Source organism: Perognathus longimembris, chromosome 2 (genome assembly GCF_023159225.1).
Source record: "Perognathus longimembris pacificus isolate PPM17 chromosome 2, ASM2315922v1, whole genome shotgun sequence".
NCBI lineage: Eukaryota > Metazoa > Chordata > Mammalia > Rodentia > Heteromyidae > Perognathus > Perognathus longimembris.
In genome coordinates this window covers 104,903,900-104,931,364 of record NC_063162.1, presented here as the reverse complement: position 1 = coordinate 104,931,364, position 27,465 = coordinate 104,903,900, and the positions used below count along the sequence as shown (strand labels likewise).

General features: G+C 41.4%; 2 pseudogenes; one reads left to right on the top strand and one right to left on the bottom strand.

Moving 5' to 3' along the window:
* Positions 1–1,953: 1,953 nt before the first annotated feature.
* LOC125345266 lies at positions 1,954–5,404 on the bottom strand (annotated as a pseudogene).
* A 760-nt stretch (positions 5,405–6,164) lies between these two features.
* LOC125345262 lies at positions 6,165–23,589 on the top strand (annotated as a pseudogene).
* Positions 23,590–27,465: the final 3,876 nt, after the last annotated feature.

The following is a 27,465-nucleotide window of genomic DNA, read 5'->3' as shown; positions in this document are numbered from 1 at the left end:
TTCCATGATTTAGGCAGAGCAGTTCTTTCGATCTCCATGGGCCAGGTGTCAGCAGACCTAAGCACAAGGACTTTATCAGTCTTCACAATGTCCTTGGGAAGGAAAGGAGGGAGTTTGAAAGAGGTAGAAGGAGGGGGAAGAGGAAGAAGAAAATAGGAAGAGGATGAGGGAGGGAGGCAAGGAGGGAGAGAAGGAAAAAACGAAATGTGGAGAAAAAGAAGAGGAAGGAGAAAGGAAGAAGGAAGAGAAGGGGAGATATCTCTGAATCCTGTATAATAAATACAATGTATTGCTTTGCAAGAACTCTGACCTCTCAGTGTGCAGCCTGCAGGTTGGGAATCCACCTCTTAAGACAATGGCAAAATGTCTTAGTTGAGCCATTCGATCCTTCTCCGGCTCTACCTCTTCACCTGGCCTCATCCCAGCTGCTCTCAGGGATGGCTCTATCATCTGCAGACTGATTTCTTTTTCTCCCAAAACAAGAGTACAGAGCTGCACAGAACCATAGTGGTTCTCACCACAGTTGCAAGCTAGATTTGGAAAAACTGCCTGTTACCTAAGAGGCAGCCAGGGTGGGTCCTACCTGGAAGCTACGGAGAGGCTGACCTCTTCTACTCCAACAGCATCCTGTGTCGTCCTTCAGCACTGATGTAAAGCCCAGCTGCTATCTGGCATGCCCGTGTCCATGTCACTAGGACAATGGATTCCTATGTTCACCACTCCATCTTAATGTGACACCCTGTGGACCTTTACATTAGAATCACCTCAGTCTCTGAGAATGGAGCCTGGGAATCTGCATTCTGGTATGCTTCCCCAAGGTGATTCCTCTGCACATGGAAATCTGAGCACTACTGCCTTACAGGGAATTTTAAAGAAGTTGGGATCTGCCTAATGAATATCAGAAATTGCAGATGTCTTTATATTTCCAATCTTCCAAGATAAGAAAACTAGTTTTCTTTTGAAATAGGATCCATTTCCCTATGTTGCCCATGCTGGCCTCATAGTACTTCAGGAATGAGCCCTAGGGCCCAGCTTTTGCAACTAACAAGTTAGGTACAGCAATTAATCCTTTAAAAAAATACCTAGGGCATGAATGGTGGCTTATACCAATAATCTGAGCTATGTGGGAGACAAAATAGGAGGATCATAATCTAAAAGAAGTATGGAGGGGGACTGGGCAGTACAAAAATCCATTCTGAAGCAGAGGGGGCTGAAGCCTGGCTAAAATGGTAAAACACAAGAGCAAGCCTGAGGCCCTGAATTTAAGCATCAGTACCACATGCACACAAAAAAAGGTAGAGCCTAATGCCTAACAATTTTAAACTACATATTAACAACTTATAATAAATATAAAATATGAACTTTGCAAAATCAGGGACAAAAAAAGGTTTTAAGTGGCTTTCAATTATGATTTGTATAGAAGTCTGCCCTCTGCTGGGAAATCTAGTTTGTGCATTCTTTTCATGTTTCTTGAACATTAAGCTGAAATTTGAATTTACAATTTGAAGACAACTTGCTTTCAACTAGGTATATATTAATTATATAAAATAATACCTATGGTACATACATGTATATGATGCTTTGATCACGTTCAGATCTCCTTTTTTTTTTAAACCTGGTCGTAGTAAGTTTTTATTTTCTACAAAAATTTAACTGTGCAATAGCTGTTAGGAAAATTAAGCCAGTCAGTATGTACAGAGGGAGTATTTTCAATTTGTACCAGATATCAACAAAACCTTACCTGATTTACAAAGCTGTTCAAACACAACACTCTTGTTTAAGTTTTTTCACTATCAGACAACTCTAGAGACAAAAATACCTTTCTGTCTTATATAAATCAGATTTTGGATGATAGCTTTTCAACATAATAAAATAACGGTATGTAAAATAAAGATAAAATACTTCTCAGCAGTCCATTCATACTTTGAATGATCCTGTAGTAAATGTTTGCTAAACTGATACTGTTAAAAGACAATCTGTCCTGATGTAGTACTCTAAGAAGTCAGCAGCAGCAGTAGGAGCATTAGGAGTCCTTCCAGAATCTATAAACTCCCAATGCTATTGCCAGGCAAGTAAACACGGAGGCTGCGAGATAACGAATAGTCTCAAGTTTGTTAGACTCCATCAGTGTTTTTAAGGAAGCAATTTCAGCATCAATTTTATTACTGGTCTCTGAAATAATACTTTTGATGTGAGTATCCTTTTTGGTAAATTCTGTGGATGCTTCCATAAGTTGCTTTTCTTGGTCTGTAAACATATCTGTTACTAGGCTCCTTTCGAGGTTGATGTCCAGTTTATTATCTGCCCTGGTTCTCTGCTAGTTTCATGCATCAGTTGCTGCTTAACCTGGTCTAATTCAATTTTCATTTTCTCATTCTCTGCTCTCAGGTTTGCAAATTTACTCTTCTCTAGGATGACCATGTCTTTTCTGATGGAATCTAAATGAGCCATCAGCTGTTGTACTGTTATTTCCTGTTGAGCTTGTGTGACCATTTCCTTGTAGATCGTATCCAGGCTCACATTTGATAAAGTGCTCAGTGCAGATACAATTGTTTCTGCTTGTGCTTTGTCAAACCCATGAGTTTCCAAGTCCTCAACCAGTGCATGGGTATCAAAAGTTAATTTCCTCTGTTCTAAAGGAGTTATGTCTACTGGTTTCCTATCATATCCATCCGTAGTTGTAGTAGTCAAGAAATCTCTACGCAGGGCCAGCAAGCAACGCCCGCGGGGAGCAGAGACGCCGCGGCCCCCGGCTGCCGACTGCGCCCAGGAGCCGCCAGGCCCCCGGCCGCCTCATGGTCCCGGCGCGGCCCGCAGGTGGCCTGACGGGCGGGCAGCCAGATCTCCTTTCTTGAAGGAGGTACACCTGCTTAATTTTTTGTAAACATTATAGTCATCATATGTAGCTCATCTTTGGTACCTGTGGTCAAAATTTGTCTATGCAGATAGTGCGCTGGATTCTGCTTGGTAGGAAACAGGGAAAATTATACATTTCTAAATACTTTAGGATCTATCTAAAATTCTACATCTTAATAACTTCTTTAAAAACACAAATGCCACCATGTGCTGGCAGCTCATGCCTGTAAACCTAGCTTCTCCGGAGGCTGAGGTCTAAAGCTAGCCTGAAAGGAAAGTCTATGAGACACTTGTCTTCAATTAACCACAAAAAAAAAAAAAAAAAAAAAAAAAGCCAGAAGTAGAGCATTCATATGGTACAGCATTAACTTGGAGCACCAAATGCTTAGGGAGAGCACCCAGGCCCTGAGAAAGCCCTAGGACTGGCACCCATAATAAATAAATTAATAAAAATAAATAACAAATGAATAAGTGCCTTTTAGATGTATCTTTGAAGATGGACAAATGTTAAAATATTCCCAATATCTTATGTCTATAATCCCAAAACAAGAGCAACTGAAGCCAATATGAGTTCCCAGCCAGACTGGGATATAGCTAACTATCTATCTATCTATCTTTCTATCTATCTATCTATCTATCTATATCTCAAAAAAAAGAGTTGTCGTATTCATCATGTACTTCTGAGAGAAAATTTCTCAGAATACTGTGAATATTATAAAGTGAGGTGTCAGAGACAATGAAGGTTCCAAAAATTTACTACAATTCTGAGTGTAAACCTGTTTATTTATCAAAAATTTCAGGTGATGGATTTCAAACTAGTTTATCTTCTAAAAAACATTGGTGGCACGAGTTTGAACTCGAGGCCTATTAGACAAGCACTCTACCATTTGAGTCACACCCTCAGCCCTAGGAGACAGATTTTAGAAGAACTTAAGTTCTGGGAAATGGAGTCATATAAGTAAATTCATCTTAATAGGCTCAGGAGAATCAACCAATGCGCTTAAGATGGTATGTTGGTTGTTGAAAAACTGTTCTCTTGCACGTTCTATTAATGTGTGGAAACAAAAGTGAGTAAAGGACTCCTTAGGATAAAATCTTAGAGAAGGAACATTCATATTTTGATAAATACTTCTAAATTACCACCCAAAAATTAGAAAAGCTGTACTAAATTACCCTCCCAATTGAATAGGAAAGTTAATATCCCCATCTGGGCTCTCCTATTTCTGTACACAAATTTGTGCTCTCTCTCTTCCCCCCTATTCTCTGTATCTGCAGCACACACACACACACACACACACACACACACACACACACACACACACACACACACACCATGTGGTGAGCAACTTTTGTCAGAAAAATAGCAAGACAGAAACATTCATTTCTTTCCATAGTGCCAGAATTTACTGCATTACAACATATCCACAAGTGGCATAAATTTCACTGGCATGCTTTCACAACTACTACTAATGCAACTTGACAGGCCAGTGACAACACAGGTTCTCTTTGTTCCAATTTTAATTACACATATGAACTCTCAGATCACACATTGCTTTTCATTAAATGACAGTGCAGGTAATACTAAGAAAGAGTTTAAAGGGTTGTATGGTTCAGAAAAGCTGTCCTGGAGGCCCAAACAGAGACCCCTGATGGAGATAGAGGAGGGAAATCTCTGTAGGAGATAAGAACTTGTGTTAAATCCATGTTATTCAGGGCACAGAGCTGTCTAAAGCAGGTGTGGGCAACAGACCTGCTATTTCCAATGTCACTTTGAAGTGGACAGTGTCAAGCCCATTGCTTTATAAAATGAAGGTGGTCAAGGCTATCTATACATGACCTAAACTTGCTGTTCTGTACATTAAGTAACCCAGAGCAGAGCTAACAAGTTCTTCTTAAAGTCTTTATCATAAACCCCTCTGCCCTCTACCCCAAAACCTAGAAAGCCTACAAGCCACCTGCGTATTGTCCTTCTTCTCTTGTTTAACTGGGAGATTCTTCTTTTCTAAAAGCAATGCTGAGTGTGAGGTTTTTTTCCTCAGATTTCCTTCAGGTCCTTATCTCAGGCAATCAGTGCCCACTACCACCTGCTTAAGACTTGGTGTGTGTGTGTGTGTGTGTGTGTGTGTGTGTGTGTTTGTAAGAGAGAGGGGGAGAGAGAGAGAGACAGACAGACAGACAGACACAGAGAGCGGGTTTGAGCTCAGGGTCTCACACGTGCTAGGCTGTGACATCACCACTTGGAAGCCCCATTTCTTGCTAGTTCCTTATCACGCAGTTTTCCACCTGGGCTGCCCTTGAACCTCATCCTTTTGCTCTCAGTCCCCAGAGTAGCAAGGATGGTAGGTGTGAAGCAACAGCACCTAGCTAACACTCTTCACCTTACTACACTCTCGTTCTTCTCCCTCTTCGGGTCCTCTGACACTTCTTTCTCCTCTTAGCCAAACCTTCAAAGCTGGAGTCCCACTTGAGCCACCATCATTCCTGGGTCCTGGAGGATCTGTGTCTCAGGCTCACACTCGCAGGGTCACCCAGATCTGACTTCGGACATCGCCTTGCCTGTTGCTCTTCTCTCCTCTCTTCCTTCTCAGTCTCCTGCCCTTCTACCTCCCCACTGTAGACCCACAAAACTCCAGCACCTCCTACACTTGAGTAATGTCGTTGTCCTTAAAGTACTTCCTGAGCCTGGGGGTGGCATTGCGTAGCGAAGCCTTGGGCAGAGGCTGGACTGAGCATATCTGCACTTTGCTACTGACAGCACTCCTGTGGCCCCAGGAAGACTGTCTGCTTCCATCTTTGCCTGGCAAGCCTGGGTGGGAGACAGAGCAAACCATCAGCTACTAGGGGGCTTGTCATCGGGCAGGGCGGGGGCGGAGATGTCTTCCTGTGGTGGTGGCTCAGTCCCAGCTCCTAGCTGGAGATAGCACCCCAGGAGGAAGCTGCTGGGTCTGGGCTGGCCTAGTGGGAGGACTCACGTTCTGCCCCCAGTGGCTACAGGGCCAAGCTCAGCCCCTCCTTTCTTTTCTCTAGGTCAGGTGTCCTTCTGGCTGCGCTGGACCTGCGCACGCGGGGGACTTCAGCGTTGGCCCCTCCAGCATCACAGGTAATGGATGTCCAAAACAAAATTCTCACTTCTGTCTAGCCTAGCAGATGTAACTGAATGGTAAACTGGCTTTAAATGAGAGGACTTGGCAGTGCCTTTTGTTATAGATTGCTGGCTTCAAATTCACTGGCCACTGGGGCATTTATGTTAGCTGATTACCTTTATTCAGAGGAAAGATAAGACAGCTTTATAAGTACATAGGTAAACCATGGAAGCAGGTACCTAGGCTAAGATCCCACAGATCTGAGCCTGGGTCTTTATCTTTACATTTGAGAGATGGCTTCCAAGCCCTTGAGAATGACATTCATTCTTGGATTATAAAACTGACTTTTACTTTTAAAAATTACATTTATGTCAAAGGATAAAAAGATGTATAATTACAAGTTTGCCATTTTTAATGTGAATTTAGCTGAGTTTATGCTTGTAACCCTAGCTACTCAAGAGGCTGAGATCTGAGAATTGCTATTAGAGGGCAATCCAGGCAGGCCAAGTTCTTATTTCCAATTAACTACCAAAAAGCTGGAAGTGGAGCTGTGGCTCAAGTGGTAGCGTGAGTGAAAACACTAAGGAACTCAGCCCAGGTCCTGGGTTCAAGCCCCAGAACTGGCATACACACACACACACACACACACACACACACACACACACACACACACACACACAGTCTGTCCATACAAAACTTAATTTTTTTGCCTTTCTCTGAGGCAAAAGACTTTTGTGATTACATTGGCTCTACCTGAAAACTTCAGGATCCTCTCAAGATTCTGCTCACATCCACAAGGTCCTTTTCATCACAGAAGTTAACAGAGCCACAGGGATCTCATGGCCCATCATTTACTCAATTACAAGTACCACCGACATTTCTGGAGACAATAAGTCTTCCTGTGAGGGTAACCTACTGATGAAGGAACTGAACATTCCTGAAGCTCACTCATCAGATGCTAGAATTTGCCTCCCATCTCCCAGCGATCAAGACAGCCCACAACACTCTACATTCCCAAATGCCTCCTCTCTAGAGACTTGGGCTACCACAATTACCTAGTTAAGTGGCACAGCAAGGACCTAGCCTTGGCCACTTGAGGCCCAAGACCTTTCCACTGTGCCTCACTAAATGATTATGTATGTTTATTTTTCCTACAAAAATATTGCCATGATAGCAATCCTGTTACAATCATCTGTGTTGTGCCCTTTCACACCACTTCACCCATGTGTTCTGAAAGGGCATCTATGTCAGCTGTTGAGAGTTCTGCATCCATTTTCTTTCACTGTCACAGACTGTCTTCTATGCAAATGATTAGCACATGTGTCTTTGCTTCTTAAAGAAGCAAGGCTTACTGGTACCCTTACAATCCAAATGTTTCTTCTATATGCAATTCATAAATAATGTGAGTGTCTTTGCTTTTCTAAAATCCCAGAAAAATTATTAGCCAGGGCTCTATCCTCCCTTGTACTCTCCAGAAACCTATTTCTACATCACTTCCCAACCTGGGGATGGATGTTTTAGTTACACAAGTACCTCCTATGGGGACCTTGAAGGTGTGAATTCTAGGCAGCTGGCAGTGCAAGGAAATAGATGAATATCTCACAAGTATCACAATTCTTGTGAACATGTATTTGAAGTCCCTTCAAACAAAATGATGAAGACAATGAATGGACTAAAGCATAATCTGGCAGAAATGATGAAAATTTCAAGACTGTCAGATTAAGGAACTATTGATTACTTGCTATTTCTGATTCCAATTTCCTCTCAAATCATTAACACTCACAGAAAGCCATAATTCATTTAGAACCAAAACTATAGGTATAAATTAAGGCAATTATGGCTAAATGTCTAAGGAAAAGCAACTGCAGATAGAAATAATTGAGATCTGGCTAGCAAGATAAAATGTACTGCCATTAGATAGTTTGTGGCTATATTGGTAAAAAAAAATGTGTGTATTGAGAAGTTTGAAGAAAATATAAATTATATGTAGATTTAGACCTTGTCTGAAACCAGGCCTTTTCCTACATATAAATGACCTAAATTTTTCTCTTCTCCAGGCTATTATATGGCTGTTTACTTACCTGGTCATTTCTGTCACTTACTGAACATTCAGTATCTGGACTTGCTGTGCCACAGTCTGTTTCTGACAGGTATGGGTCTACTTTTTCTCCCTGAAGCAAGACTCATTTGGGTTTGTTTTGACTTTAAGATCTATGTTTGGTGAGAAGAGGTTCTTTAATCTGCTTATCTACTTTTATTTTTTATTTTATTTTTAAATTTTCTACTTTTATTTTTATGCCAGGAAACAACAAAATGTTTGACGTGCTACCTCATTGTCCCTTATGGTCACTGTCCAGTTCCCTGAAACTGGACTGGTGTTCTGGGATGCTCTACTGGGAATTCTTGGACCAGTCCTACTTATTGTGGTTTTCCTGTGGAACACTAGCCTAAACTGGGAGAAAACAGTTGCTTTGCACTGTGTGCTGTCCTTTGGCCAAGACCCCTGTTTCCTGGAAGGCCAGGTGAGAGCATAGCGCATGTGTAAGCACTGGCAAATACTTCTTACCAAATGTATTGATCTAGTGGTTGATGATCAGATTAGTTTGGACTATGCAGTAGTCACGTGAGCAAGAACTATGCCCTTTGTCTTGACTTGAACATATTCTTCACTGTTGCTACCTTTTTGTGGCTTGATAACCAGATCTCCAACTATGAAGCTGCCTCTGTCCTTCTGAGCACAGCACACCCCTCAGATGCATGGCTTCACTTCCTGGGATTTCCCTCAATGAACTAGAATCTGAAGATATTAAGTGGAAAGTTCCAAAAACTATCACCTCATATGTTTTAAGTTGCAGACTGCTTCAGGTGGCCTGATGGCATCCTTCTCCACTCTGTCTGGGTCGTGACTCAGCTCTGGTCCAGTGTAGTCCCGATGAATGTGCTACCTGCCCCTCAGCCACTTTAGCGGCTCTTTTGGTTCCTAGAACAGTGGTCACGGTATTACAGTACTTGTGGTAAAATATTCTTATTTGGCTCTATAATGGCCACAGAACGCAAGAGACATACTCTGGCAATTCAGGTATCTTAAAGAGAAACCTTATGTGAGAAACTATTAAGGAAGAAGTTGAAAGGTATTAACTTGCTAGTGTTGCTTAAGGTTTGAGCCTATCTGTAATTTTAGTCACACACTGGGTAACATGGAATGTGTCTTCTAAACATAAGGGAAAATTGCTGTATTCTTTATTTATATGGTATACAAGTGTTTAGCTATACCAGTAACATTGCAAGAAATGCTGAATAAAGAATGGGTTTCTCAAATACTTAATTTGGTCAGTCATGGGATTTGAATTCTGGGCCTGGGTGCTCTCTCTGAGCTCTTGAGCTCAAGGCAAGTGCTCTACCACTTGAGCCACAGTGCCACTTCTGGCTTCCTGGTGGTTAATTGGAGATAAGTGTCTCATTGACTTTCCTGTCTGGGCTGGCTTTGAACCGAGATCCTCAGATGTCAGGCATGAGCCACCAGCGCCCTCAAATACTTGTTTCCTCTCAGTATCTTATCTTTGGTATAGATCATTGCCAAAGTGAGAAGAGCTGGTGGCAAATGTTTATTACATTTGGTAGTTTATGTTTGTATTTTACATTCAAGTTTGTTTTTATTTGTTTAGGGTACTGGGGTTTGACCTCATGGTCTCACACTTGATACCAAAGCCATGGTTCACAAAACATGATCAATTTGAGTGAAAACAAACATATTACATTTGGATCTCAGCCAAGGGAATTTCCTAAAAAGATGTGAGCCAGGGATGGGGTGGCTTAGTGGTAGAGTTCTTGCCTAGCATGCATGAAGCCCTGGGTTCAATTCCTTAGTATCATATAAACAGAAGAAGCCAGAAGCGATGCTGTGGCTCAAGTAGTAGTGTGCTAGTCATGAGCAAAAGAAGCTCAGGGACAGTGCCCAGGCCTTGAGTTCAAGACTTAGGACTGTTAAAAAAAAAAAAAAAGATGTGAGCCAGGATGTGGTAGCATCTTTAGTCCCAGCCATTCAGAAAGTGTTGATTCCCCAAAGTCTAGGTAAAAAACTGGCAAGATGTCATCGCAACCAACAAACTGAGGATTATGATGCATGTATGTGATCTCAGCCATAGTGGATTCCAACAAAAATAGGAGACTATTCAAAAAATAGCTAAAGTGAAAAAATGGTTGACGCTATGCTTCAAGCATCTACCTAGCAAGTAGCAGTCTCTGGGTTCAAATCCCAGTACTATACTCACCGAAGAGAGGCATCATTTGTAATACTATTTTACTCACCCAAGATTACATTTCTTATTCTAGGTTTTTAGTTTGTTATTTTAGATACATTATATTTCTTGAAAATAATGTAGAAGTGAACATATCCTTATAAAATTCCAAAGCAGATTTAGAATTTAAAAGACATATATATGTATAATGTGTAATAGATTTGTACTTTGATAGTGGGGTCACTGGGTGCAGATTCAAATATCAACTATCATAATATCTATTAAAGATTATTCAATGGATTTTTGAGAACTTGGCTGCTTGTCATTCATTTGATCTCCTTCAGAAATTTCTAATTGGTGAGTTTGCTGATGTGATACTTTATGCTGAATGTTTGACCCTTTTTCTTCAGGAAAATCAGCAAGTTCATAATGAATGCTTCTAGCTGCCAAAATGCTACTTAAGAGTACTTCCCAACCCCCACCCCCAAAATCCTGTTACAGTCAGCAGCTAATTAAATTTCATTCTCTTGTGGTTTTTGTGAGAAGTTGTGGCTATTAGAGACTAATGTGATAGGAGATAGATTTGGAGTCTATGACATTATTAGTTTTCCCCCAATAAAATGTACCTTTCTTAGCCTAGTTTATGTTGGGTGGCTCTGTATCAAGTCGAATAGTGTCATTTGGGTAGTGACATAGTACCAAATAAGAGATTGTTTGAAATTTTATTTGTGCATATGTGTGTGTATGTGTGTGAGAGAGAGACAGAGACAGACGATATGTGTGTGTGTGTAAGTGAAAAAGAGAGACTGTGTGTGTGTGTGTGTGTGTGTGTGTGTGTGTTGGGGCCTTGAACTCAGGGTGCTGTCCTTTTGTTTTTTCACTTAAGGCTTGTGCTCTACCACTTGAGCAGCACCTCCACTTCTGGTTTTTAGGTTAATTGCAGATAAGAATCTCACAGACTTTCCTTTTCATGCTGGCTTTGAACCATGATCCTCACATCTCAGCCTGAGTAGCTAGAATTACAGATGTGAGCCACCAGTGCCTGTCTTGACATAATTTTTCTTGAAAAAATCAGAAGCAGAATATTTTAGTCAGTAGATGACACCCAAACCAATAACCTTCTGAGAATGAAGCTATGGCAGTGAAAACTCATACTGGTTTGTTTGATTTGGTTAAGTTCTAATGTTGACCTCATGCTTTTTATGAAATACTGTCTTTCCCCTGCAGCCTCTTCCTATTGGAGCACATCTGTAGAGTCATACAGCATGCCCATGCTCTTGCCTTGGTCCTCAGTGCTCCCTTGGAACACGGCTAGTCACTCTTTGTATTCCATGTGCAATTGAAATCAAGTCGCAGTGAGGGGTCAATTGTAGGGCATCTCTGTTATGGTCCCAGAGGTTGTCATGTCATTCCTGTTTTGACTGATAAGGAGCAGAACTGAAATTTCCTGGTAGAAAGTTGAACATCTCTCAACTGAAAATCTGAGATATAAAATGCTCCAAAGTCTGAAACTTTTTGAGAAGCAACATGATCCCGCAGTTGAAAAATCTCACCTCATGCTCTTGTGATAAAACTGTCAAAATGCAGATGCACTGAAAATAGTGCATTAAATTGCCCTGAGACTATGCATAGGAAGTATGTTGTGACATCAATGAACTTCATGTCTAGACTGAGGTGTTCTCCTTATGATATCTCATGGTGGTGCGCAACTGTAAACCCAGCACCTAAGAAGTGGAGGCACAGACTTGTGAGTTCCAGGCCAGCCTGAGCCAAATAGTGAGGCTCTTGTCTCAAGGGAGAAAAAAATAAATCCAAACATAAAAAGCTAAAGAGCACATGTTTTTGTTCATATGTGAAATCTAGACCTCCAGTGCTAAAAACAATAGGATATGAGCATAAGCGGTGAGCCAGGTTGGAAGAGAGAGAAGTAATGGGGGAAGAAAGTACTGGGGATCATCAGCACCCTTCCCCACAAAGACAGCATAATGATAGCCACTGAATTCTGTCTGAAAAGGAGGGGAGGAGAAGGAGAGCTATAGTTCTTTAGAACATACAATACAGGACTGTATTGGGTCAACACTATTGTATGCATTTAGGGAAACAGGACAATGAGGCATCCTTTTATCGTTAATGAGCACTAATAAAAAAGGATAGAATAAAATGGAAAGATTAGAAGATTTATCAAGTGTGTTTGATTAACTTCTAAAACTTTTTGATATGCCCAGCGGGCAGTGGTTTCCTGGAAGTCATTTTTTTTTCCATTAGAGTTGTTAGATTTTTCAGGTTTCATTGTAGAGTCATAATTGAAAGAAGGATCCCGACTTGTCCCTTTTGAGGTGTCTGGTGTTTTCTTCCAGAACACTTGTGGAATATGTGCAGTCTCTGTGGTTATACGGCAGGAAGTCTTCAGGTCACATCTCTGCAGGAAGTGTGCCTCTCGGCTCCTCCACTGCTCTTGGGTCTGATGTTAGAGGGGGTCTCAAGGGGTAGGGCTGGCACCACTGGCCCCAGAGTTGTGTTCAAAGAGAGCACATGTGGTTTGAGGCTATTGCTATGCTGGGCAGTGTTACACTCTCGAGTTCTCAAGACTCTGTGTGTGGAGCAAAGAAACACAGAGAAAAAATAGACAGACTTGACTTCAAGGAAGACCTACAGAACAATAAAGAAACCCATGGTTATAACATTGATGCACTCTGCTCATTTTGGGGTTAACCAAGTTGCTTTTGTATGTTTTGTCATTGGAATAAATTACCTTAAAGATCTCTTCTAATCCTAAAGTTCTCTGAATTTATACTTATCTTTAGCAACAATATCTTGGAATTTTCAAATCCACAATTATTCTCTTTTTTGTGTGTGGTAGTACTGGGATGTGAACCCAAACTTACGAGGTTGGCACTTTACCACTTGGGCCATTTTTCTAGCTCTAATCCAGATTATGTTACAACTTTCATAGCAACCTGCTACAGTAATGCCAGGTGCCAGTAGATCATGCCTACAATCCTAGCTACTCAGGGGGATGAAATCCGAGGATCTTGGTTCAGAGCCAGTCATGGAAGACAAATCCTTGGGTTCAAATCCCAGCACTGATAACTGGCAACAACAATAGCAACAACAAACTTGCCACATAAAACAATTTCACACATTGGTAGGGATAATTCATTTGGATTAATTTTCTTTTTAAATTTTGCTGGTACCAGGGACTCAGGCTTGCTTGTTTGATGCTCTGCCTGTTAAGCAACAATTACAAATGCCTGTAGAGTGGTTATTCTTGAGAAGAACTTTCACTGGCTCTTTTGCTCTGGTTGGTCCTGAACTGTGATTCTGAGCAGGTAGGATTGTAGATGTGAGCTACTAGGACCAAGTTGACTTGGATTTTTTAGAAGATACTAGAAAATAGGGTGCACTTACAAATAGGTATTTCTGAAGTATTCTTTGCAATTAATTATAGTTATTTAAATTGCACCCATTTTAAATGTTATTCAGAGCTTAAAACAATGATGCAGTTTTTAAGCTTTTGCTAAGTAGTGCTAGGAGTAATGAAGTTTGCCATAGTATCTTCTTTTTTGGAAGGTAGGGGAAGTATGGGGTCTTGAACTCAGAGTTTCTGGCTCTCCCTTAGCATTTTAGATGTTGGATTAGAGCTCTATCATGTGAGTCATACCTTCAGTTTCTGATGTCTTGCTAGGTAATTGGAGACAAGATTCTCTCAGATTTGTCTGCTTGGGCTAGCTTTGAGCCATGATTCTCAGATCTCAGGCTCCTGAATAGCTAGGATTATCAGCATGAAGCACCAGCATTCAGCTTTGGCAGTAGTGTTTAATCACAAGCTTCCTCTTGTACGGAAAACTCCATTACCCAGATGTTCTGAAAATATATTTCTCACGATGGGTGCTTTATTGTCACAGGAATATTGTATGTCAGTAAAACCCAGATCATTTAAGCTCTGATGGACAACAATGTATAATTTTGCATAGCTTTTTCTAAATTGTTTTCTCACATTAGCCACCTTTGAAATGATATCTGGATTCACCAGATGAGATGCTAACTATACAGTTACCAAGGAGATAGGTGTCACAATAACAGTGAAGGAAGTGTAATTTTGGAAGTTTATCCTTTAAGACATGTTTTAATGCTCACTCTTTAGTGAAATGTTGACATTCCAACTTCCCGGCATGGAGTCAGCGCTACATGTCTGAATTAATGGTGGATAATAAGGTACAAGAATCCCATGGAAGGCCATGTATGGTGGTACATACCTATAATCCCACCTTCTTGGTAGGTGAGCTGATGTGGCTCTAGTCACTAGCATAAGACCCCACCTGGAAAACGAACTTAAAGGAGCTGCTGAAAGCATGGCTAAAGTAGTAAAGCACTTGCCCAGTGAATGTGAAGTTCTGGGTTTAATTCCCAGTTTAAGAAAGAAAAATATCATTAATTTTGGTATGGTTTAGTTAGGTCAGGGCCAATTTCAACACACATAAGAAGATGGAAGAGGAGGACAATGACAATAAGTAATAGAACATTTTCTTTTTATTCCTTTATTTGATAGTAAAAGTAAAATTTGCCTCAGTTCTTAAATAGACATGAATGAGAGGATACAATATTTGCTGTGCACTTTCTCTTGATAATCCCTTCCATTCCTTTGGAGACTCTGTCAGCTACTATTTAAAGAATAGTTCCTTTGCCAAAGCAAGAGATAGGCTGTCTTCACTGTTATTTATTTATTTTTAAGTTTTTATTATAAAACTGATGTACAGAGAGGTTACAGTTTCATAAGTTTGGCATTGGATACATTTCTTGTACTGTTTGTTACCTTGTCCCTCATACTGTTCACTGTTATTTATACACCATAAAATTTATTTAAAGTAGAGGTAGCACTCTGGAAGCTGTCTTCAGACAGCAATGCAGAACAGTTTCTGAAGGCTTGAGCTGGTGTGCTTGCTATGTTAAACAGTTGTAGTATGTGTTTGTCCCCCACCATAGAAAATTTCTGGAATAACCCTTGTGACCAAAGACATCGCATTGCCTCTCATGAAGGTAAGTCACTTCCTGTGAGAGACCAAGCCCGAGAGCCGTTGAGTAATCACTGAGTGTGATATGACAGCAAATCTTAGGAATGTTCATTTTTTTTCTTCCCACATCCCCCCCCCTCCTTTTTGGTAAGTCTTCTGGCCTTGCTACTGCAGGGCCAGCCATGGTGGAGAAGGTGCCCTTTGACTTTCAACCAAGCTGCATTGTCAGTCTGATATCTTGTGCCCATTAGGATATTTGTCACAGTAATTGACTGATTCATTAATCCCCATAGTCACAGAATGAGGGGTCAGGAAGTAAGGGGGCATGCAGTCTCTCCACTGAGCCCCACCATCCCTGGGGTTGTGCGCCTCCTTGAGGTTGAGAGGCTCAGTCACTGTCCCCAGGGCAGCAGAGCTTCACAGATGGTGACAGGTCCTCTCAAGGAAGGGAAGTCCCAGCTAGAACCAATGGCACTAAGAATGTACTGTTTGTTTTAGCTGTTTTATAAAGCTCTGTGCATCACCTGAGGGACAAGTTTGCCTTGTAGAACCAGGCCACACTGACACATTTTTCACCTGGTCATGGAAGTGTTACATTTCTCCCATAATTTAGAGAAGGAAGTCCCAGGCAGATTCTTCTGTCTTGCCTACCATTACCTGAAAGTTACATTGTCCTTGTTTTCTCCAGAGACAAGATTAATGCCACTTTTGCAGGAGGAGGACCACCACCAGCGGCTGCTGATGGGGTTGATAAGTGGTCTGTGGTCTCCAGGTGTGGCAAACAGTGGCCCCCAAGTGAAAGGGAGAAGGGTCAGTTACCATATCGCTTTCTCATCATATTTTCTACTTATTCTTGGAACAGATAGTCATTGCCAGTTCTGTAGAGAGTAAAGGCCTAATAGTAAACCATCTACACATGATTTCTGTACCCCCACCTTTTATTGTGATAGTACCAAGGCTTGAACTCAGGACTTTGTGTTTTTACTTTGCTCATGACTGGAGCTCTACTATTTGAACCACACCTCCCATGGCATTTTCCTAGTTAATAGGAGATAAGAGTCTCACTGACTTTTCCTCCTGCGCTGACTTTGAACCATGATCCTCACATTTCAGCCTCCTGATTATCTAGGCTCACAGGCATGAGCCACTGGCAGACGGCAATTTTTTTTTCTCTTGGGAAGTGTACTCTAGCGAAGGAGCTTAATTATCCACACTAGTAAATATGTAATCACACAAATGATGTGTACACACAAAAAAAATACAGTCAGAGATACTAGTTTCAGTTTGAATCTGTAGTATGTCATCAATAAAATACCTAAAATCAATGTGAAAATTTTAAATAAGGAGTTAGTTAATGGTTAAGTATTTGGAAAAAATAAACAACCAAGTAAATTAGTTTCTTCCTACCCCAAATATTCCACCATTTTATGCTACAAACAAGCAAAAATATTAGCTATGGAAAGGAATTTAGTACAAAAAATTAAACCATATAAAAGAATGTGAGTTAAATAAGGGGACAAATATTACTGAAATAGAGAAAGCTATTAAAATGTTATGGATCATAGATAAGAAAAAGAGATTTGAGTGACTGGAATCCTAAACAATAGAAAACAATCATGAAGGTAAGATAGAAATTTGGAAAACCAAGTGCAAAAAACATCATAAATGATTGCCTTTGGAAAATGAAGTTTATAAATCATTAGAAAGTGGTATATCAGAAGGGAGGTAGAGAATCAATTTTCAGAAGTAAGTGGCCAAAGTGTCTAGAGTGGGGAGGGCATAGCAAATGGTCAGCATTAGCGACCCTATGACAAGAAACACAAGTGGGTCTGTTTTGGTTTTGTTGGATGACTTATCAAAATAGCAGAAATTAAAAATGTATAGTAGCAAAGTTGGGGATATATGGGACTGGCTACCCCCCTCCCCACAGGCACTGGAAACAGTATAATGAACCTCGGAGGCACTATGGTGGTATCTTAGAAGTTTTAAGTTGCTGATCCAGCAAATTCCATTTCTAAGAACTGAATCTGAGCAAAGAATTGTGGATGTGGCAAATAATTTTTCTAGAATTTATTCCTGTGGTGGTATTAACAATAGTAAAATATATATCATACAAGAAGGGAATAAATCAATGCCAGAACTTTTATTACCTACTATATAACCATTAAATCCAATGTGGTAACTAAAAATGACATAGGAACAAAATACATGAAGAAAGGGTTATAAAACTTTAGAATGGGTTTGCATACCATACACAAAGAAAGGGTTATAAAACTTTAGAATGGATTTGCATACCAGAGCAAAAGGTAAAGAACCTCAAATAAATGGTGGTCATTTTGACTTGTCATGGGTGTGATGGGTAGATTGTGACTTATCTGACATATATCCTGTTTTCAGATGGTGTCCCAGCTAAAAGACCATCTTTTGAGCCACCTACTGGGAATAGGCAGGAAGGAAACTGAACAGATGGTTCTGGACTATTCTCTTGATTGCAACCAGAGACAAATAGACATTGTATTGGTGAGCAAAGTGCATCTCTGAGATCCTTTGGCTAAGCCCCCACGTGCAATGTGCCAATTCATGGTGGATGGTGCTTCAGAGACTGCCCTTCTGCTGACAAGCTTCTTGCAAAATTATATGGGTTCTGGGATAACGCTTAGGGCAAAGAGGCTATCTACCTTGGTTGATATAGTTCTGATTGAATGAGCACAAGCCTTCCATGAAGCAGGCTATCTAACTCTTACAACAGCCCCATTGAACACTTCCCCATTATTTTGTAGAAGAGGACAGTGAGATCTAGGGGGAGAGGTGACTTGCCTGGGTAACACAGCTACATAGCCTGGACTTGGTACTGCTCATACCCTCAGCTCATGCTCACCACCTCTGTGTTACTCTGTGTCTCCTTTCTTCTGGTACCAGCTCCTGGCCTTTGCAGTGTCACAGGCCTAGAGCAAACCCAGTGGCACTTGCCCTTCCTTCCTGGGAGAGGATCTGTAAATGAACAGTGGGGCCAGTGAGCTGGGTTAGGGAAGCCAAACGGGGCATTCCCTACACACAGAGAGGGAGGTCTGTTATGCTCTGGCTCACCATTTTCAGTCTTTCTGATTTGGATTCCAGTGCCTCTGAATTGACCTCTGAAAGGCTGATTGTGTGTTGTGTGTTCAGATGCCAGCTGCCCCGAATGTGTGGGTCAGAGCTGTGGAGGGACTGCTGGAGAGGCCACATGGAAAAGATGAGTGTGGTTAATGGATTATCTTCATCCTCTAGGTGGATCTCATTTGCGGCATCCTGGAAAGCACCTGGAGGAGACACAAACCTCATCCTCAGGTTCTTCACTGATACGCCCATTTCTTCCCCTCCCCGTCACTGTGGTGGATAAAGAACTGAAAACTCTGATAGCTGCCTGATTGTGCAAAGTCCTTTTGAAATTTGCTGCTTCAAAGTACTTATCACAGCTCTAGCACTGTGTACCATAGGTTTTTACCCACATGAGTCTGGTACTACAAGAAAGAGAACTTCAGTTGATACAGTTTATGATTCTATTCACTGATTGATTGACTGACAGAGTCTTACTGTGTAGCCCAGCCTGGTCTTGAAGTTGTGAACCTCCTAGCCTCTGGCTAATAAGTGCTAGAATTATAGACATGTGTCATTCTGCCTGTTACAACTTATGATCCTACTGTTCTGGTTCAATCAGGCTCAGGCTGATGATCACTGTTGCTTGCATGAGTTTTCTCACAGGGTACAGAATTTTATGAGTATCATGAATTCTTGGTGCCTGGGGCTCACAGGCTTTCAGAGATGTGCTCCATGACTGACGTACTGATTTGTTTTACCCAGCAATAGGCATGGTAGTGCTGCTGAGTTTACTGTCTTTCACATCATGACCAGGATTTTGGAAGCCACTAGCAGTTTATTCTTACCTCTGCCTTCTGGTGAGTCTTGGCTCCTTTGTCCTTTGGGGTCTTGACAATGTTCTTTCTTCTTCACACAGTTCCCGGATGTGATAAAGTCTGTATACATGATAAATTCCAAAATGAGATTTGTGTGCTAGTCATTGTGTGTCTGGTGTTGCTGAGAGATGTGCACTGAGGTTGGCTCTGCTGGCCAGATTTCTCCTTACTATGCTGCAGCTTGTCATTACCTTTTGGGGAGCCCCGTCCTGTTCCCCTGTTATTTTCAATAATGATTTGAGTGGGTATTGTTTATCATGTACATGGTTAATGGGTCCAACCTTCGGGGACAACTGCTTCCTATCTCAACAGCCATTGAGCCAGGGACTATGGAGTCTGAAGGTTTTCCATCTTGCTGTAGAAATACAAACATATTGTGAAATTTTTTTTTCATGGAGTAGGCCTTGCCTTCATTTTGCCTAAGAAGGGATACAAAGGCAAAAGTACATACTTGGAAATGCATACCCAGTATGATATTTAGTTGTGATAATACAAAGAGAAGGGAAATTTGGGCCTTGTCTTCAAGGAATTTAGTAGATGTCAGGCCCAGCATTGAGTTGATCTAAGTACTTTAGTAACATGATCGAATCTGTCCCCATGAAAGGTGGGAGATGCTGGGTGATTGTTCATCCACTCAGGTTTCCACACTCTGCACACAATCCTCGGAGTCCGCTGCCTCCCTTTGCATAACCTACTGCATTATGTTGATAATGGAGTGTTGCTGCTCACTTAAACAGCTGTCACAAAGCTCAGGAAAGGTCAGAGGCTTCCAACCTGGGCAACCCCAGGGCTCCCTTCCTGGAGTGTGCCACACAGAGGGTCTGGCTATACTCAGAAGAACCCTCTACCTGGAGTCTATTGCGCTGCACTAAATCTTGAAATTATTAATATTGAACACATAGCTCCTCATTTTCATTTTGCCCTGAGCACCACCAATGATGCAGCAGGTACATTCCATTTCCTGGTGAAAAATCTAAGCTTGCTCCCCCCTAAATCAGGAAGTTACACAGAAAGCCTGCACAACATTTTTTTTTTTTTTTAGAAAAACTACTGAATGTCTCAAAGAGAGAGTGTATGTGCTAAATGTGAACAGAGATTGATACAGACAAGGGACAATAGAAAGGACTGCGGTTTAGCCCTTTGCTAACAAAGTTAACTATAGATAAGATTAGACAATTTCCCTTTGCTTTCTTTTTTTTTTTTTGCCAGTCCTGGGCCTTGGACTCAGGGCCTGAGCACTGTCCCTGGCTTCTTCCCGTTCAAGGCTAGCACTCTGCCACTTGAGCCACAGCGCCACTTCTGGCCGTTTTCTGTATATGTGGTGCTGGGGAATCGAACCCAGGGCCTCGTGTATCTGAGGCAGGCACTCTTGCCACTAGGCCATATCCCCAGCCCCCCTTTGCTTTCTTCATGTGATGTAACTGTTAATCAAATATATGCCTGGCTGTGTGGAAGTTTCCCCAGATTGCTGAAGAGTTGTTTGTTTCATGATATAAAAAGACTGCTAGATTTTGACTAGGGGCCTCTGAGCATCAGCAGATGCTGCTGTGTGCACAGGGGACCGAGCTAGCTCTCAATAAACGCCTCTTAGCTGTTTACATTTGTCTTGGTCTCTGGTGGTCTTTTTGGGGGTCCTCAACTCGAGCAAAACACTAGAAGCATCCTTAGAATCGGTCTGAAGTGTCTTATTCCTCCAAGAGGCCCCCAAAGCTCCTAGGTTGCTTTTCTTTATAAAGAAGACAGTTGAGGATAGGAATCTCTAAGTTGATTGCCCCCAAAAGTATAATGAAATAGCTTACTTTCAGATGATTAACTCTGTCATCACTAAGTTTGACTTGAAATGCAAGAAAAGCTAATGAGAGAGGTGCAGTGTTTATGGGAATTTGACCTTTGAGTAAGATGTCTAGTGGAGTGGAGTCACTATCACTTCAATGACCAAAGTATGGTATTTTAATAGCTGAGTTGTGCTAGCATATATTAAAGCATTTGCCATTTCTCAAAGTATATTCTATTTTAAGTTCATCAGATGTCTATTTAGCCACCAACTACAAAAGTCTTAAATCCTTCTGAGATTAGCCTGAGAATGCAAAGTTTGGAATATAGATTATCAGGACAAACCACTCAAATATTAAATATTCACTGAGGGATATAACTGGATTTTTTTGTCCTATTTGCCAATCTCTCACTTTCTCGTAGATCTGGACAATGCAGAGCAAAGTGAAAAACTAAAATGCACTATTATTATGTGACTTCCTCCAGTAATTTGGAATTTTATTTTCCTTTACGCTTTGGCACACCCTCCTCCAATTTCTTCTTTCAAGAAGAGCATCCACTGGCTTTTGGCAAATTCTTTCATTTTTTTCAGCCTTTTCCAAGAAACCCTACTGGTCCCCACCTCTCTGCTGGCTATCCCCACCTGGACCTAAGAAGCACTACTCACTAAGAACAGTCAGCCATTTTCTCCTCTTAGGAAATCACACAAATATTTACATTTGAGTCTGAGTAGGAGGGAGAGAGGAAACATGTGCTTTCAATATTTAAACTGATTAGCAATTTAAATACAGGTGAGGGCTGGGAATATGGCCTAGTGGCAAGAGTGTTTGCCTCCTATACATGAAGCCTTGGGTTCGATTCCCCAGGACCACAGATAGAGAAAGCAGCCAGAGTTGGCACTGTGGCTCAAATGACAGAGTGCTAGCTTTGAGCAAAAAGAAGCCATGGACAGTGCTCAGGCCCTGAGTCCAAGGCCTACTAGGACTGGCAAAAAAAAAAGTACCGGTGAGGTCAGAAGGTTCTGGAACCACATTTCCTCTGTCCACATTTCTGCCCGTAGGAAAACATTCCTAGTCAAAGGAAGAATGAGAAACATAGGGGAAAAATTATAAAGGCACTCCATGTTTCCTTCATTTATTTATTTTTGTGGGAGATGTTAGCTCTCTGAGTCAGAAAGACTATTAAACTGTGAAAGCCCACAGGCAGATCTTTTGAACCTCTGACATTGCAAACTTCCTGACCCCAAAGCCTGGCCTGCCCATCTCCTGCTTACTTGCCTTGAACACGGTACCTCTGGCACAGTCCTTTCGCTGAAGGGATGTCCAGTCTCTCTCACCCCCAAGGGATGTCCATTGGCTTTCTGGACCCAGTGGTCTTGCTATGTAACAGCCCTCCCCCTCCCAGGCTTACTGAATTCAGCAAAGGCAACAACAGAAAGCATGTTTTCCATGGCTGTCTAATAAAAAAGACAAGAATAGAAAAGCATATTTTCCAAGGCTGTCTCTGTGCGGGAATGTTGTAGAACATTTGGTTTGGTCTCCAAATCTGACCTTTTGCCCCAGACTCAGGCAGTTAAATTTCTGTGGGCAAGACCATGGTAGAGAAATTGCTATAAATCTGCCTGTGAGGCTGAGTTTTCCTTCAAAATATCACTTAGGGCTCTCATACTCATCTCCAGCTTTGATGAGCAGTAGTAGCAGGAGCAAAAATTGGCAGCCTCAGGGTATCAACTGCTTTCTTCTAAGGCAACGTTTGAGAATAGTCACTCAGAACTCAGAAGCATGACATCGGGGCTGGGAATATGGCCTAGTGGCAAGAGTTCTTGCCTTGTATACATGAAGCCCTGGGTTCGATTCCTCAGCACCACAAATATGGAAAACGGCCAGAAGTGGCGCTGTGACTCAAGTGTTAGAGTGCTAGCCTTGAGAAAAAGAAAAAGAAGCCAGGGACAGTGCTCAGGCCCTGAGTCCAAGGCCCAGGACTGGCAAACAACAACAACAACCTCCCCCGCCCCCCCCCCCCCCCAAAAAAAAAAAAAACCAGAAGCATGACTTCACAGCAACATGGCCTTTTCTCACCAGCTACTGGTCAGGAAGGGTGTGTATCAACAAGTACCTACACTTTGGAGTGAGGTTTGAAACTATGGAGACAAGCTATCTAATGAACAAGGAGATATAATGTTCTCTAATAAATGTTTTAATCTTTACATTAGCTTAATGGTCAGGAGATCTTCTGACTTTAGGATCATCCTGTGAGTTCCAACAGCATTTTGAGGAACCACGAGGAACCACGAGACACGACTGCTTAAGAACTACAAGGCATAGGTGACTCTTAGAGCCCATTGGCCCATTCTAACACGTCCACATGAATAGTCATTCTAGTTCTTATCACTTTATTTAAATTTGGGCTTGTTTTAGAGTCTCAACTAATAGCACAAATGGTTTTCCTTTTAGCCTCAGAGTTCTATGATCAAAAGTCATCATTCAGTGTAGAATTCTTGCCTCTGAACTACTTCATTGAAATTCTGACTCATCTAGAGTCCTCCAACCAAGCTAATTCACTCCTCTGCTTCCATTTTCTTCTTTATTCCCTTGACTCAATTCCCTGTTTCTGTGTGTGCCTTCCTTCTGTGTGTGCCTGTGTGTTTCCTTCCTCATATGCCCCTTGCTTATGAGTAGGTCCTCACTGAAACTGATTTTAATTAGCAATTACAAGCCAGGTGCCAGTGGCTCCTGCCAGTAATACTAGCTACTCAGGAGGCTGAGATCTGAGGATCACAGTTGAGACTCTTAGTTCCAATTAACTACCAAAAAAAAAAGCTGAAAGTGAGGTGCTGGGAATGTGGCTTAGTGGTAGAGTGCTTGCCTAGCATGCATGAAACCCTGAGTTTGATTCCTCAGTGCCCCCAAAACAAAAAAAAAGCTGGAAGTAGCACTGTAGCTCAAGAGGTAGAGTGCTAGCCAAGAGCAAAAGAAGCCCAGGGACAGTGCCCAGGCCCAAGTTCAAGCCCCAGGACTGGTTAAAAAAAAAAAAAGAGTTGAGTGAGGAATCTTGAGCTTGTCATGCTTTTCTGGAAAAAGAACATTAAACTAGATGTACTATTTTTCTTTATTCTTTTTTTCTGTCTTTGATATGATCTTTGATATGAACCACAGATACAATTGCTTCCTAGGGCCAACTCATAATCCTTTGCTTTACTCTCAGTGCATGCATGTGAAATTTTAATGCTTATAAATATCACAAGCTGTAATAGAAATTCAGCTTCTGTTTGCAAAGTCATCATGTCCTCAAAGCTGTCCTTTCCTATAGAATTTTCCTTTCTGTTCAAGTACTTTCGAAATCTTGGAGCTAAGCCAGCAATGTGGTGCTAATTCTTTTTCTCTTGATACAGGTTTTCACTCTCACTCCTGCTTCAATTTCTTTGCACCCTTTATTTCCTCAAATCTAATGTATTGGACACATGTTTTGATATAAACATTTGCTTGGTCCTGTTACTCTGCTCTTAATTCTTCAATAACTTTGTTAAAGAATAACTTTCAAACTTCTTGACACTCAACTCTACCAATTCTAACCCATATAGAATGTGAATACAAGTTCTATCTTAGTTCCAAGGCTCACTCAGGCTATATCCTCCACCTTGAATCCTCCTCTGCCTGCTCAAATCTTAATCCTGCTCAGCATGGCACCTGCTGTCTTTCAAGCAGGGGCACACATTGTAATATTTAAGCATTCATCCCTCCAGGATTCTAAATTATCTTTCCATTCTTACATTTGAATTTCCTTTGTGAATATTTTTGATTCCCAAAAGAGGTTATTAATTCCTATAACACAGGATCTATGTTGATGCAGCATTTTTTTTGCATTGGATGTTTTATCCATTTGTTTAAATTTTAAAATTTACTTATTGTCAAAATGAGGTATGGGGGGCCACAGTTTCATATGAAATGCACTGAGTAAGGCAGTGAGTAAGGCAGTGGGTACATTTCTTACCAAACTTGTGACCTTCTCCCTCATTTTTCTCTCACTTCCCTCCTCCCCAATCTGCCACCCACAAGTTGTACAGTTAGTTTACAGCATATTGTCTTATAAGTATTGCTGTTGCATTGGTTCTCTTTTATATTATTTTTTAAAAAAATATTAAACACATGGCTTACTAGTGTTATCAACGTAATTGCTTTATAAAACCTTTTCAAAGCAAAGCAGGCTAAATTGCAGGACTCAAAACTGAGAACAAAATGCTAGATTAAGCAAAATAGAGATGATACTTTTCACTCTAATTTACCGCATAAAATTCCTAACTGCTATCACTGCAAAATCTATAGTTGCAATATATTACTAAGTACAAAAATACAGATTTCAAACCTATTTCTACATCCTCATAAATGAAAAAAATGTATCAGAGGTAGGAAAATACATGGTGAAATTCAATCATAAGGGAGTGAATTGCTAGAATGGGCCTCCCTTTCAATTCTCTTTTTATAGGCCAACTTACAAGTATTGCATTTTGATTGAGCTTTTGAAAAATCTGGCAATAGAGCTAAACTAATCATGAGTGTACTTGCAAATGATAGTCTAAAGACATGAATTGTAAAGAACGTGGCCATCTTCACACTGCCTTTTATGTGATTTAGATTTCCAACAGGAACTTCAAGTGCTGCCTGGATGGTGAATTGTCTCTTTGTGATACTTGAGATATTTCCCTTTGCAGATAGTCTTTCTGACCATTTAAAGTGCTCTTATGAAATAGTATTTACTTAATTTTTTAATAAAGACTACTTTGTTTCTGTGTGTCCTTGGCAAATTATTTTATACTCTTACAGCACATGACCTCTTAAATATTTCTGAAATGTAACCACTAGAAAGAGCTACATAAGCAATTAAAATAGATGCTTTGACATAATCGTGGGACCTTCCTGTGTCCCACTGAACATCACGTGGGATGTAGGTGGTGTGTGTCAGAGGAACCCTGTGGCACTCTGTGGTTGCCTGTAGTCTCTCATGGAGCTGCAGTGCTGTAGGTGTCCGGCCGTAGGTGTGAGGAAGCCTGGCGAAGTCCTGTCTTTGGAAAGCTGGAATTGGTTCACATATTCAGATCTCAAGCTGCTTTATAAGTGGTTTTCTGATGTGCCGCATGTTGGCTCCAGGCTCACTAGGCTTGAAAGGAGCCAGAGCACCATATGGTTTTGGCAAGGGAAGCGTGGCCTCTGCATCAGGAACATAGGCATTTGGACGCTGCTCTGCAGTCGTATACGAGCCACTGGGCAGCAGGCGAGTCTCTGTTTCTAAGGACTCCTGCAGACAGAAAGTTTTCCTTTTAGTTTTCTGTAAACTCTAAACATACTTCATATCTTTGGCTCATAAAGGGTGTAGCTGGGTCTGACAGCTTTAGGCTGTGCTGGCTGATATGCCCCAGAGAGACAGAGGCAGGATGTAGACCCCCCCTCCCCCCATCTTGTATCTCCTTGGAATGCACTGTGTCACTCAAGCATCATGCTGATGGAGTTTACAGAGAAGCTGGGCACCTGTGATTCATGCCTGTTATTCTAGCTACTCAGGAAGCTGAAATCTGAAGATCATGGTTTGAAGACCATCAAGGCAGGTACATCTGTGAGACTATCATCTTGAATTAACCACCCCAAAGCAGGAGTGGAGCTGTGGCTCAAGTGGTAGAGTACTACCTAAGTGCAGAAAAGCTCACAGACAGAGTCTGGGCATTGAGTTGAAGCCCTAGGACTAGCACAACCACCACCACCACCACCAAACCTACTCAGAGACAGTAGAGTGGTAGAGTGTTTGCCTAGCAAGCAAAAAGCCCTGAGTTCAATCCTAGTACCACAAAAAAAAAAATCATGCTCTTTCTTCTATGACAGGTGGAATAAACATGGTATTTTATGCCTGTAATCCCAGGTCCTTGGGAGGTAGAGGAAAGAGATCACAGAATCCAACCCAGGCAAGAAGTTCATGAGACTCTACCAAAACAAGCCAGGAATGGTGGTTTATGCTGGTAATTCTAGCTATTCAAAAGGTAGAGCTAGGAGAATCTCAGTCTAAGGCTAACCTGGTCAAAAGTGTGAAACTTTAGCCGAAAAACAAAATCAAGCAGAGTTGAGCACATGACTGAAGTTGAAGACTGCCGGCCTAGCAAGTGTGAGGCCCTCACTTCAAAGCCCAGTTCTTAGGACCAAACTAAAAAAGAAACCCACTGTTTGATGGGTTCTAAATATACTATACTCAAACTTCTATCAAGTCCTTATTGTTTCTACATTTTGTTCAAAGGCAGGATTATATATTTTCATTAATCACTGATGAGCAAGTGTTACAATAAAAGAGATGTAAAATGAAGTAGAGCTGGGCACTGGTGGCTCACTCTTATAACCCCAGTGACTCAAGAAGCTGAGATTCTGAAAATTGTTTCCAAAGCCAGGCTAGGCAGGAAATTCTACAGGACTCTATCTTCAGAGTAATAAGCAAATAGATAGACTGGAGGCTCACTCAAGAGTGCCCACCAAGCAAACAAGTCAAATAAGCATGAAGCCCCGAGTTCAAATGT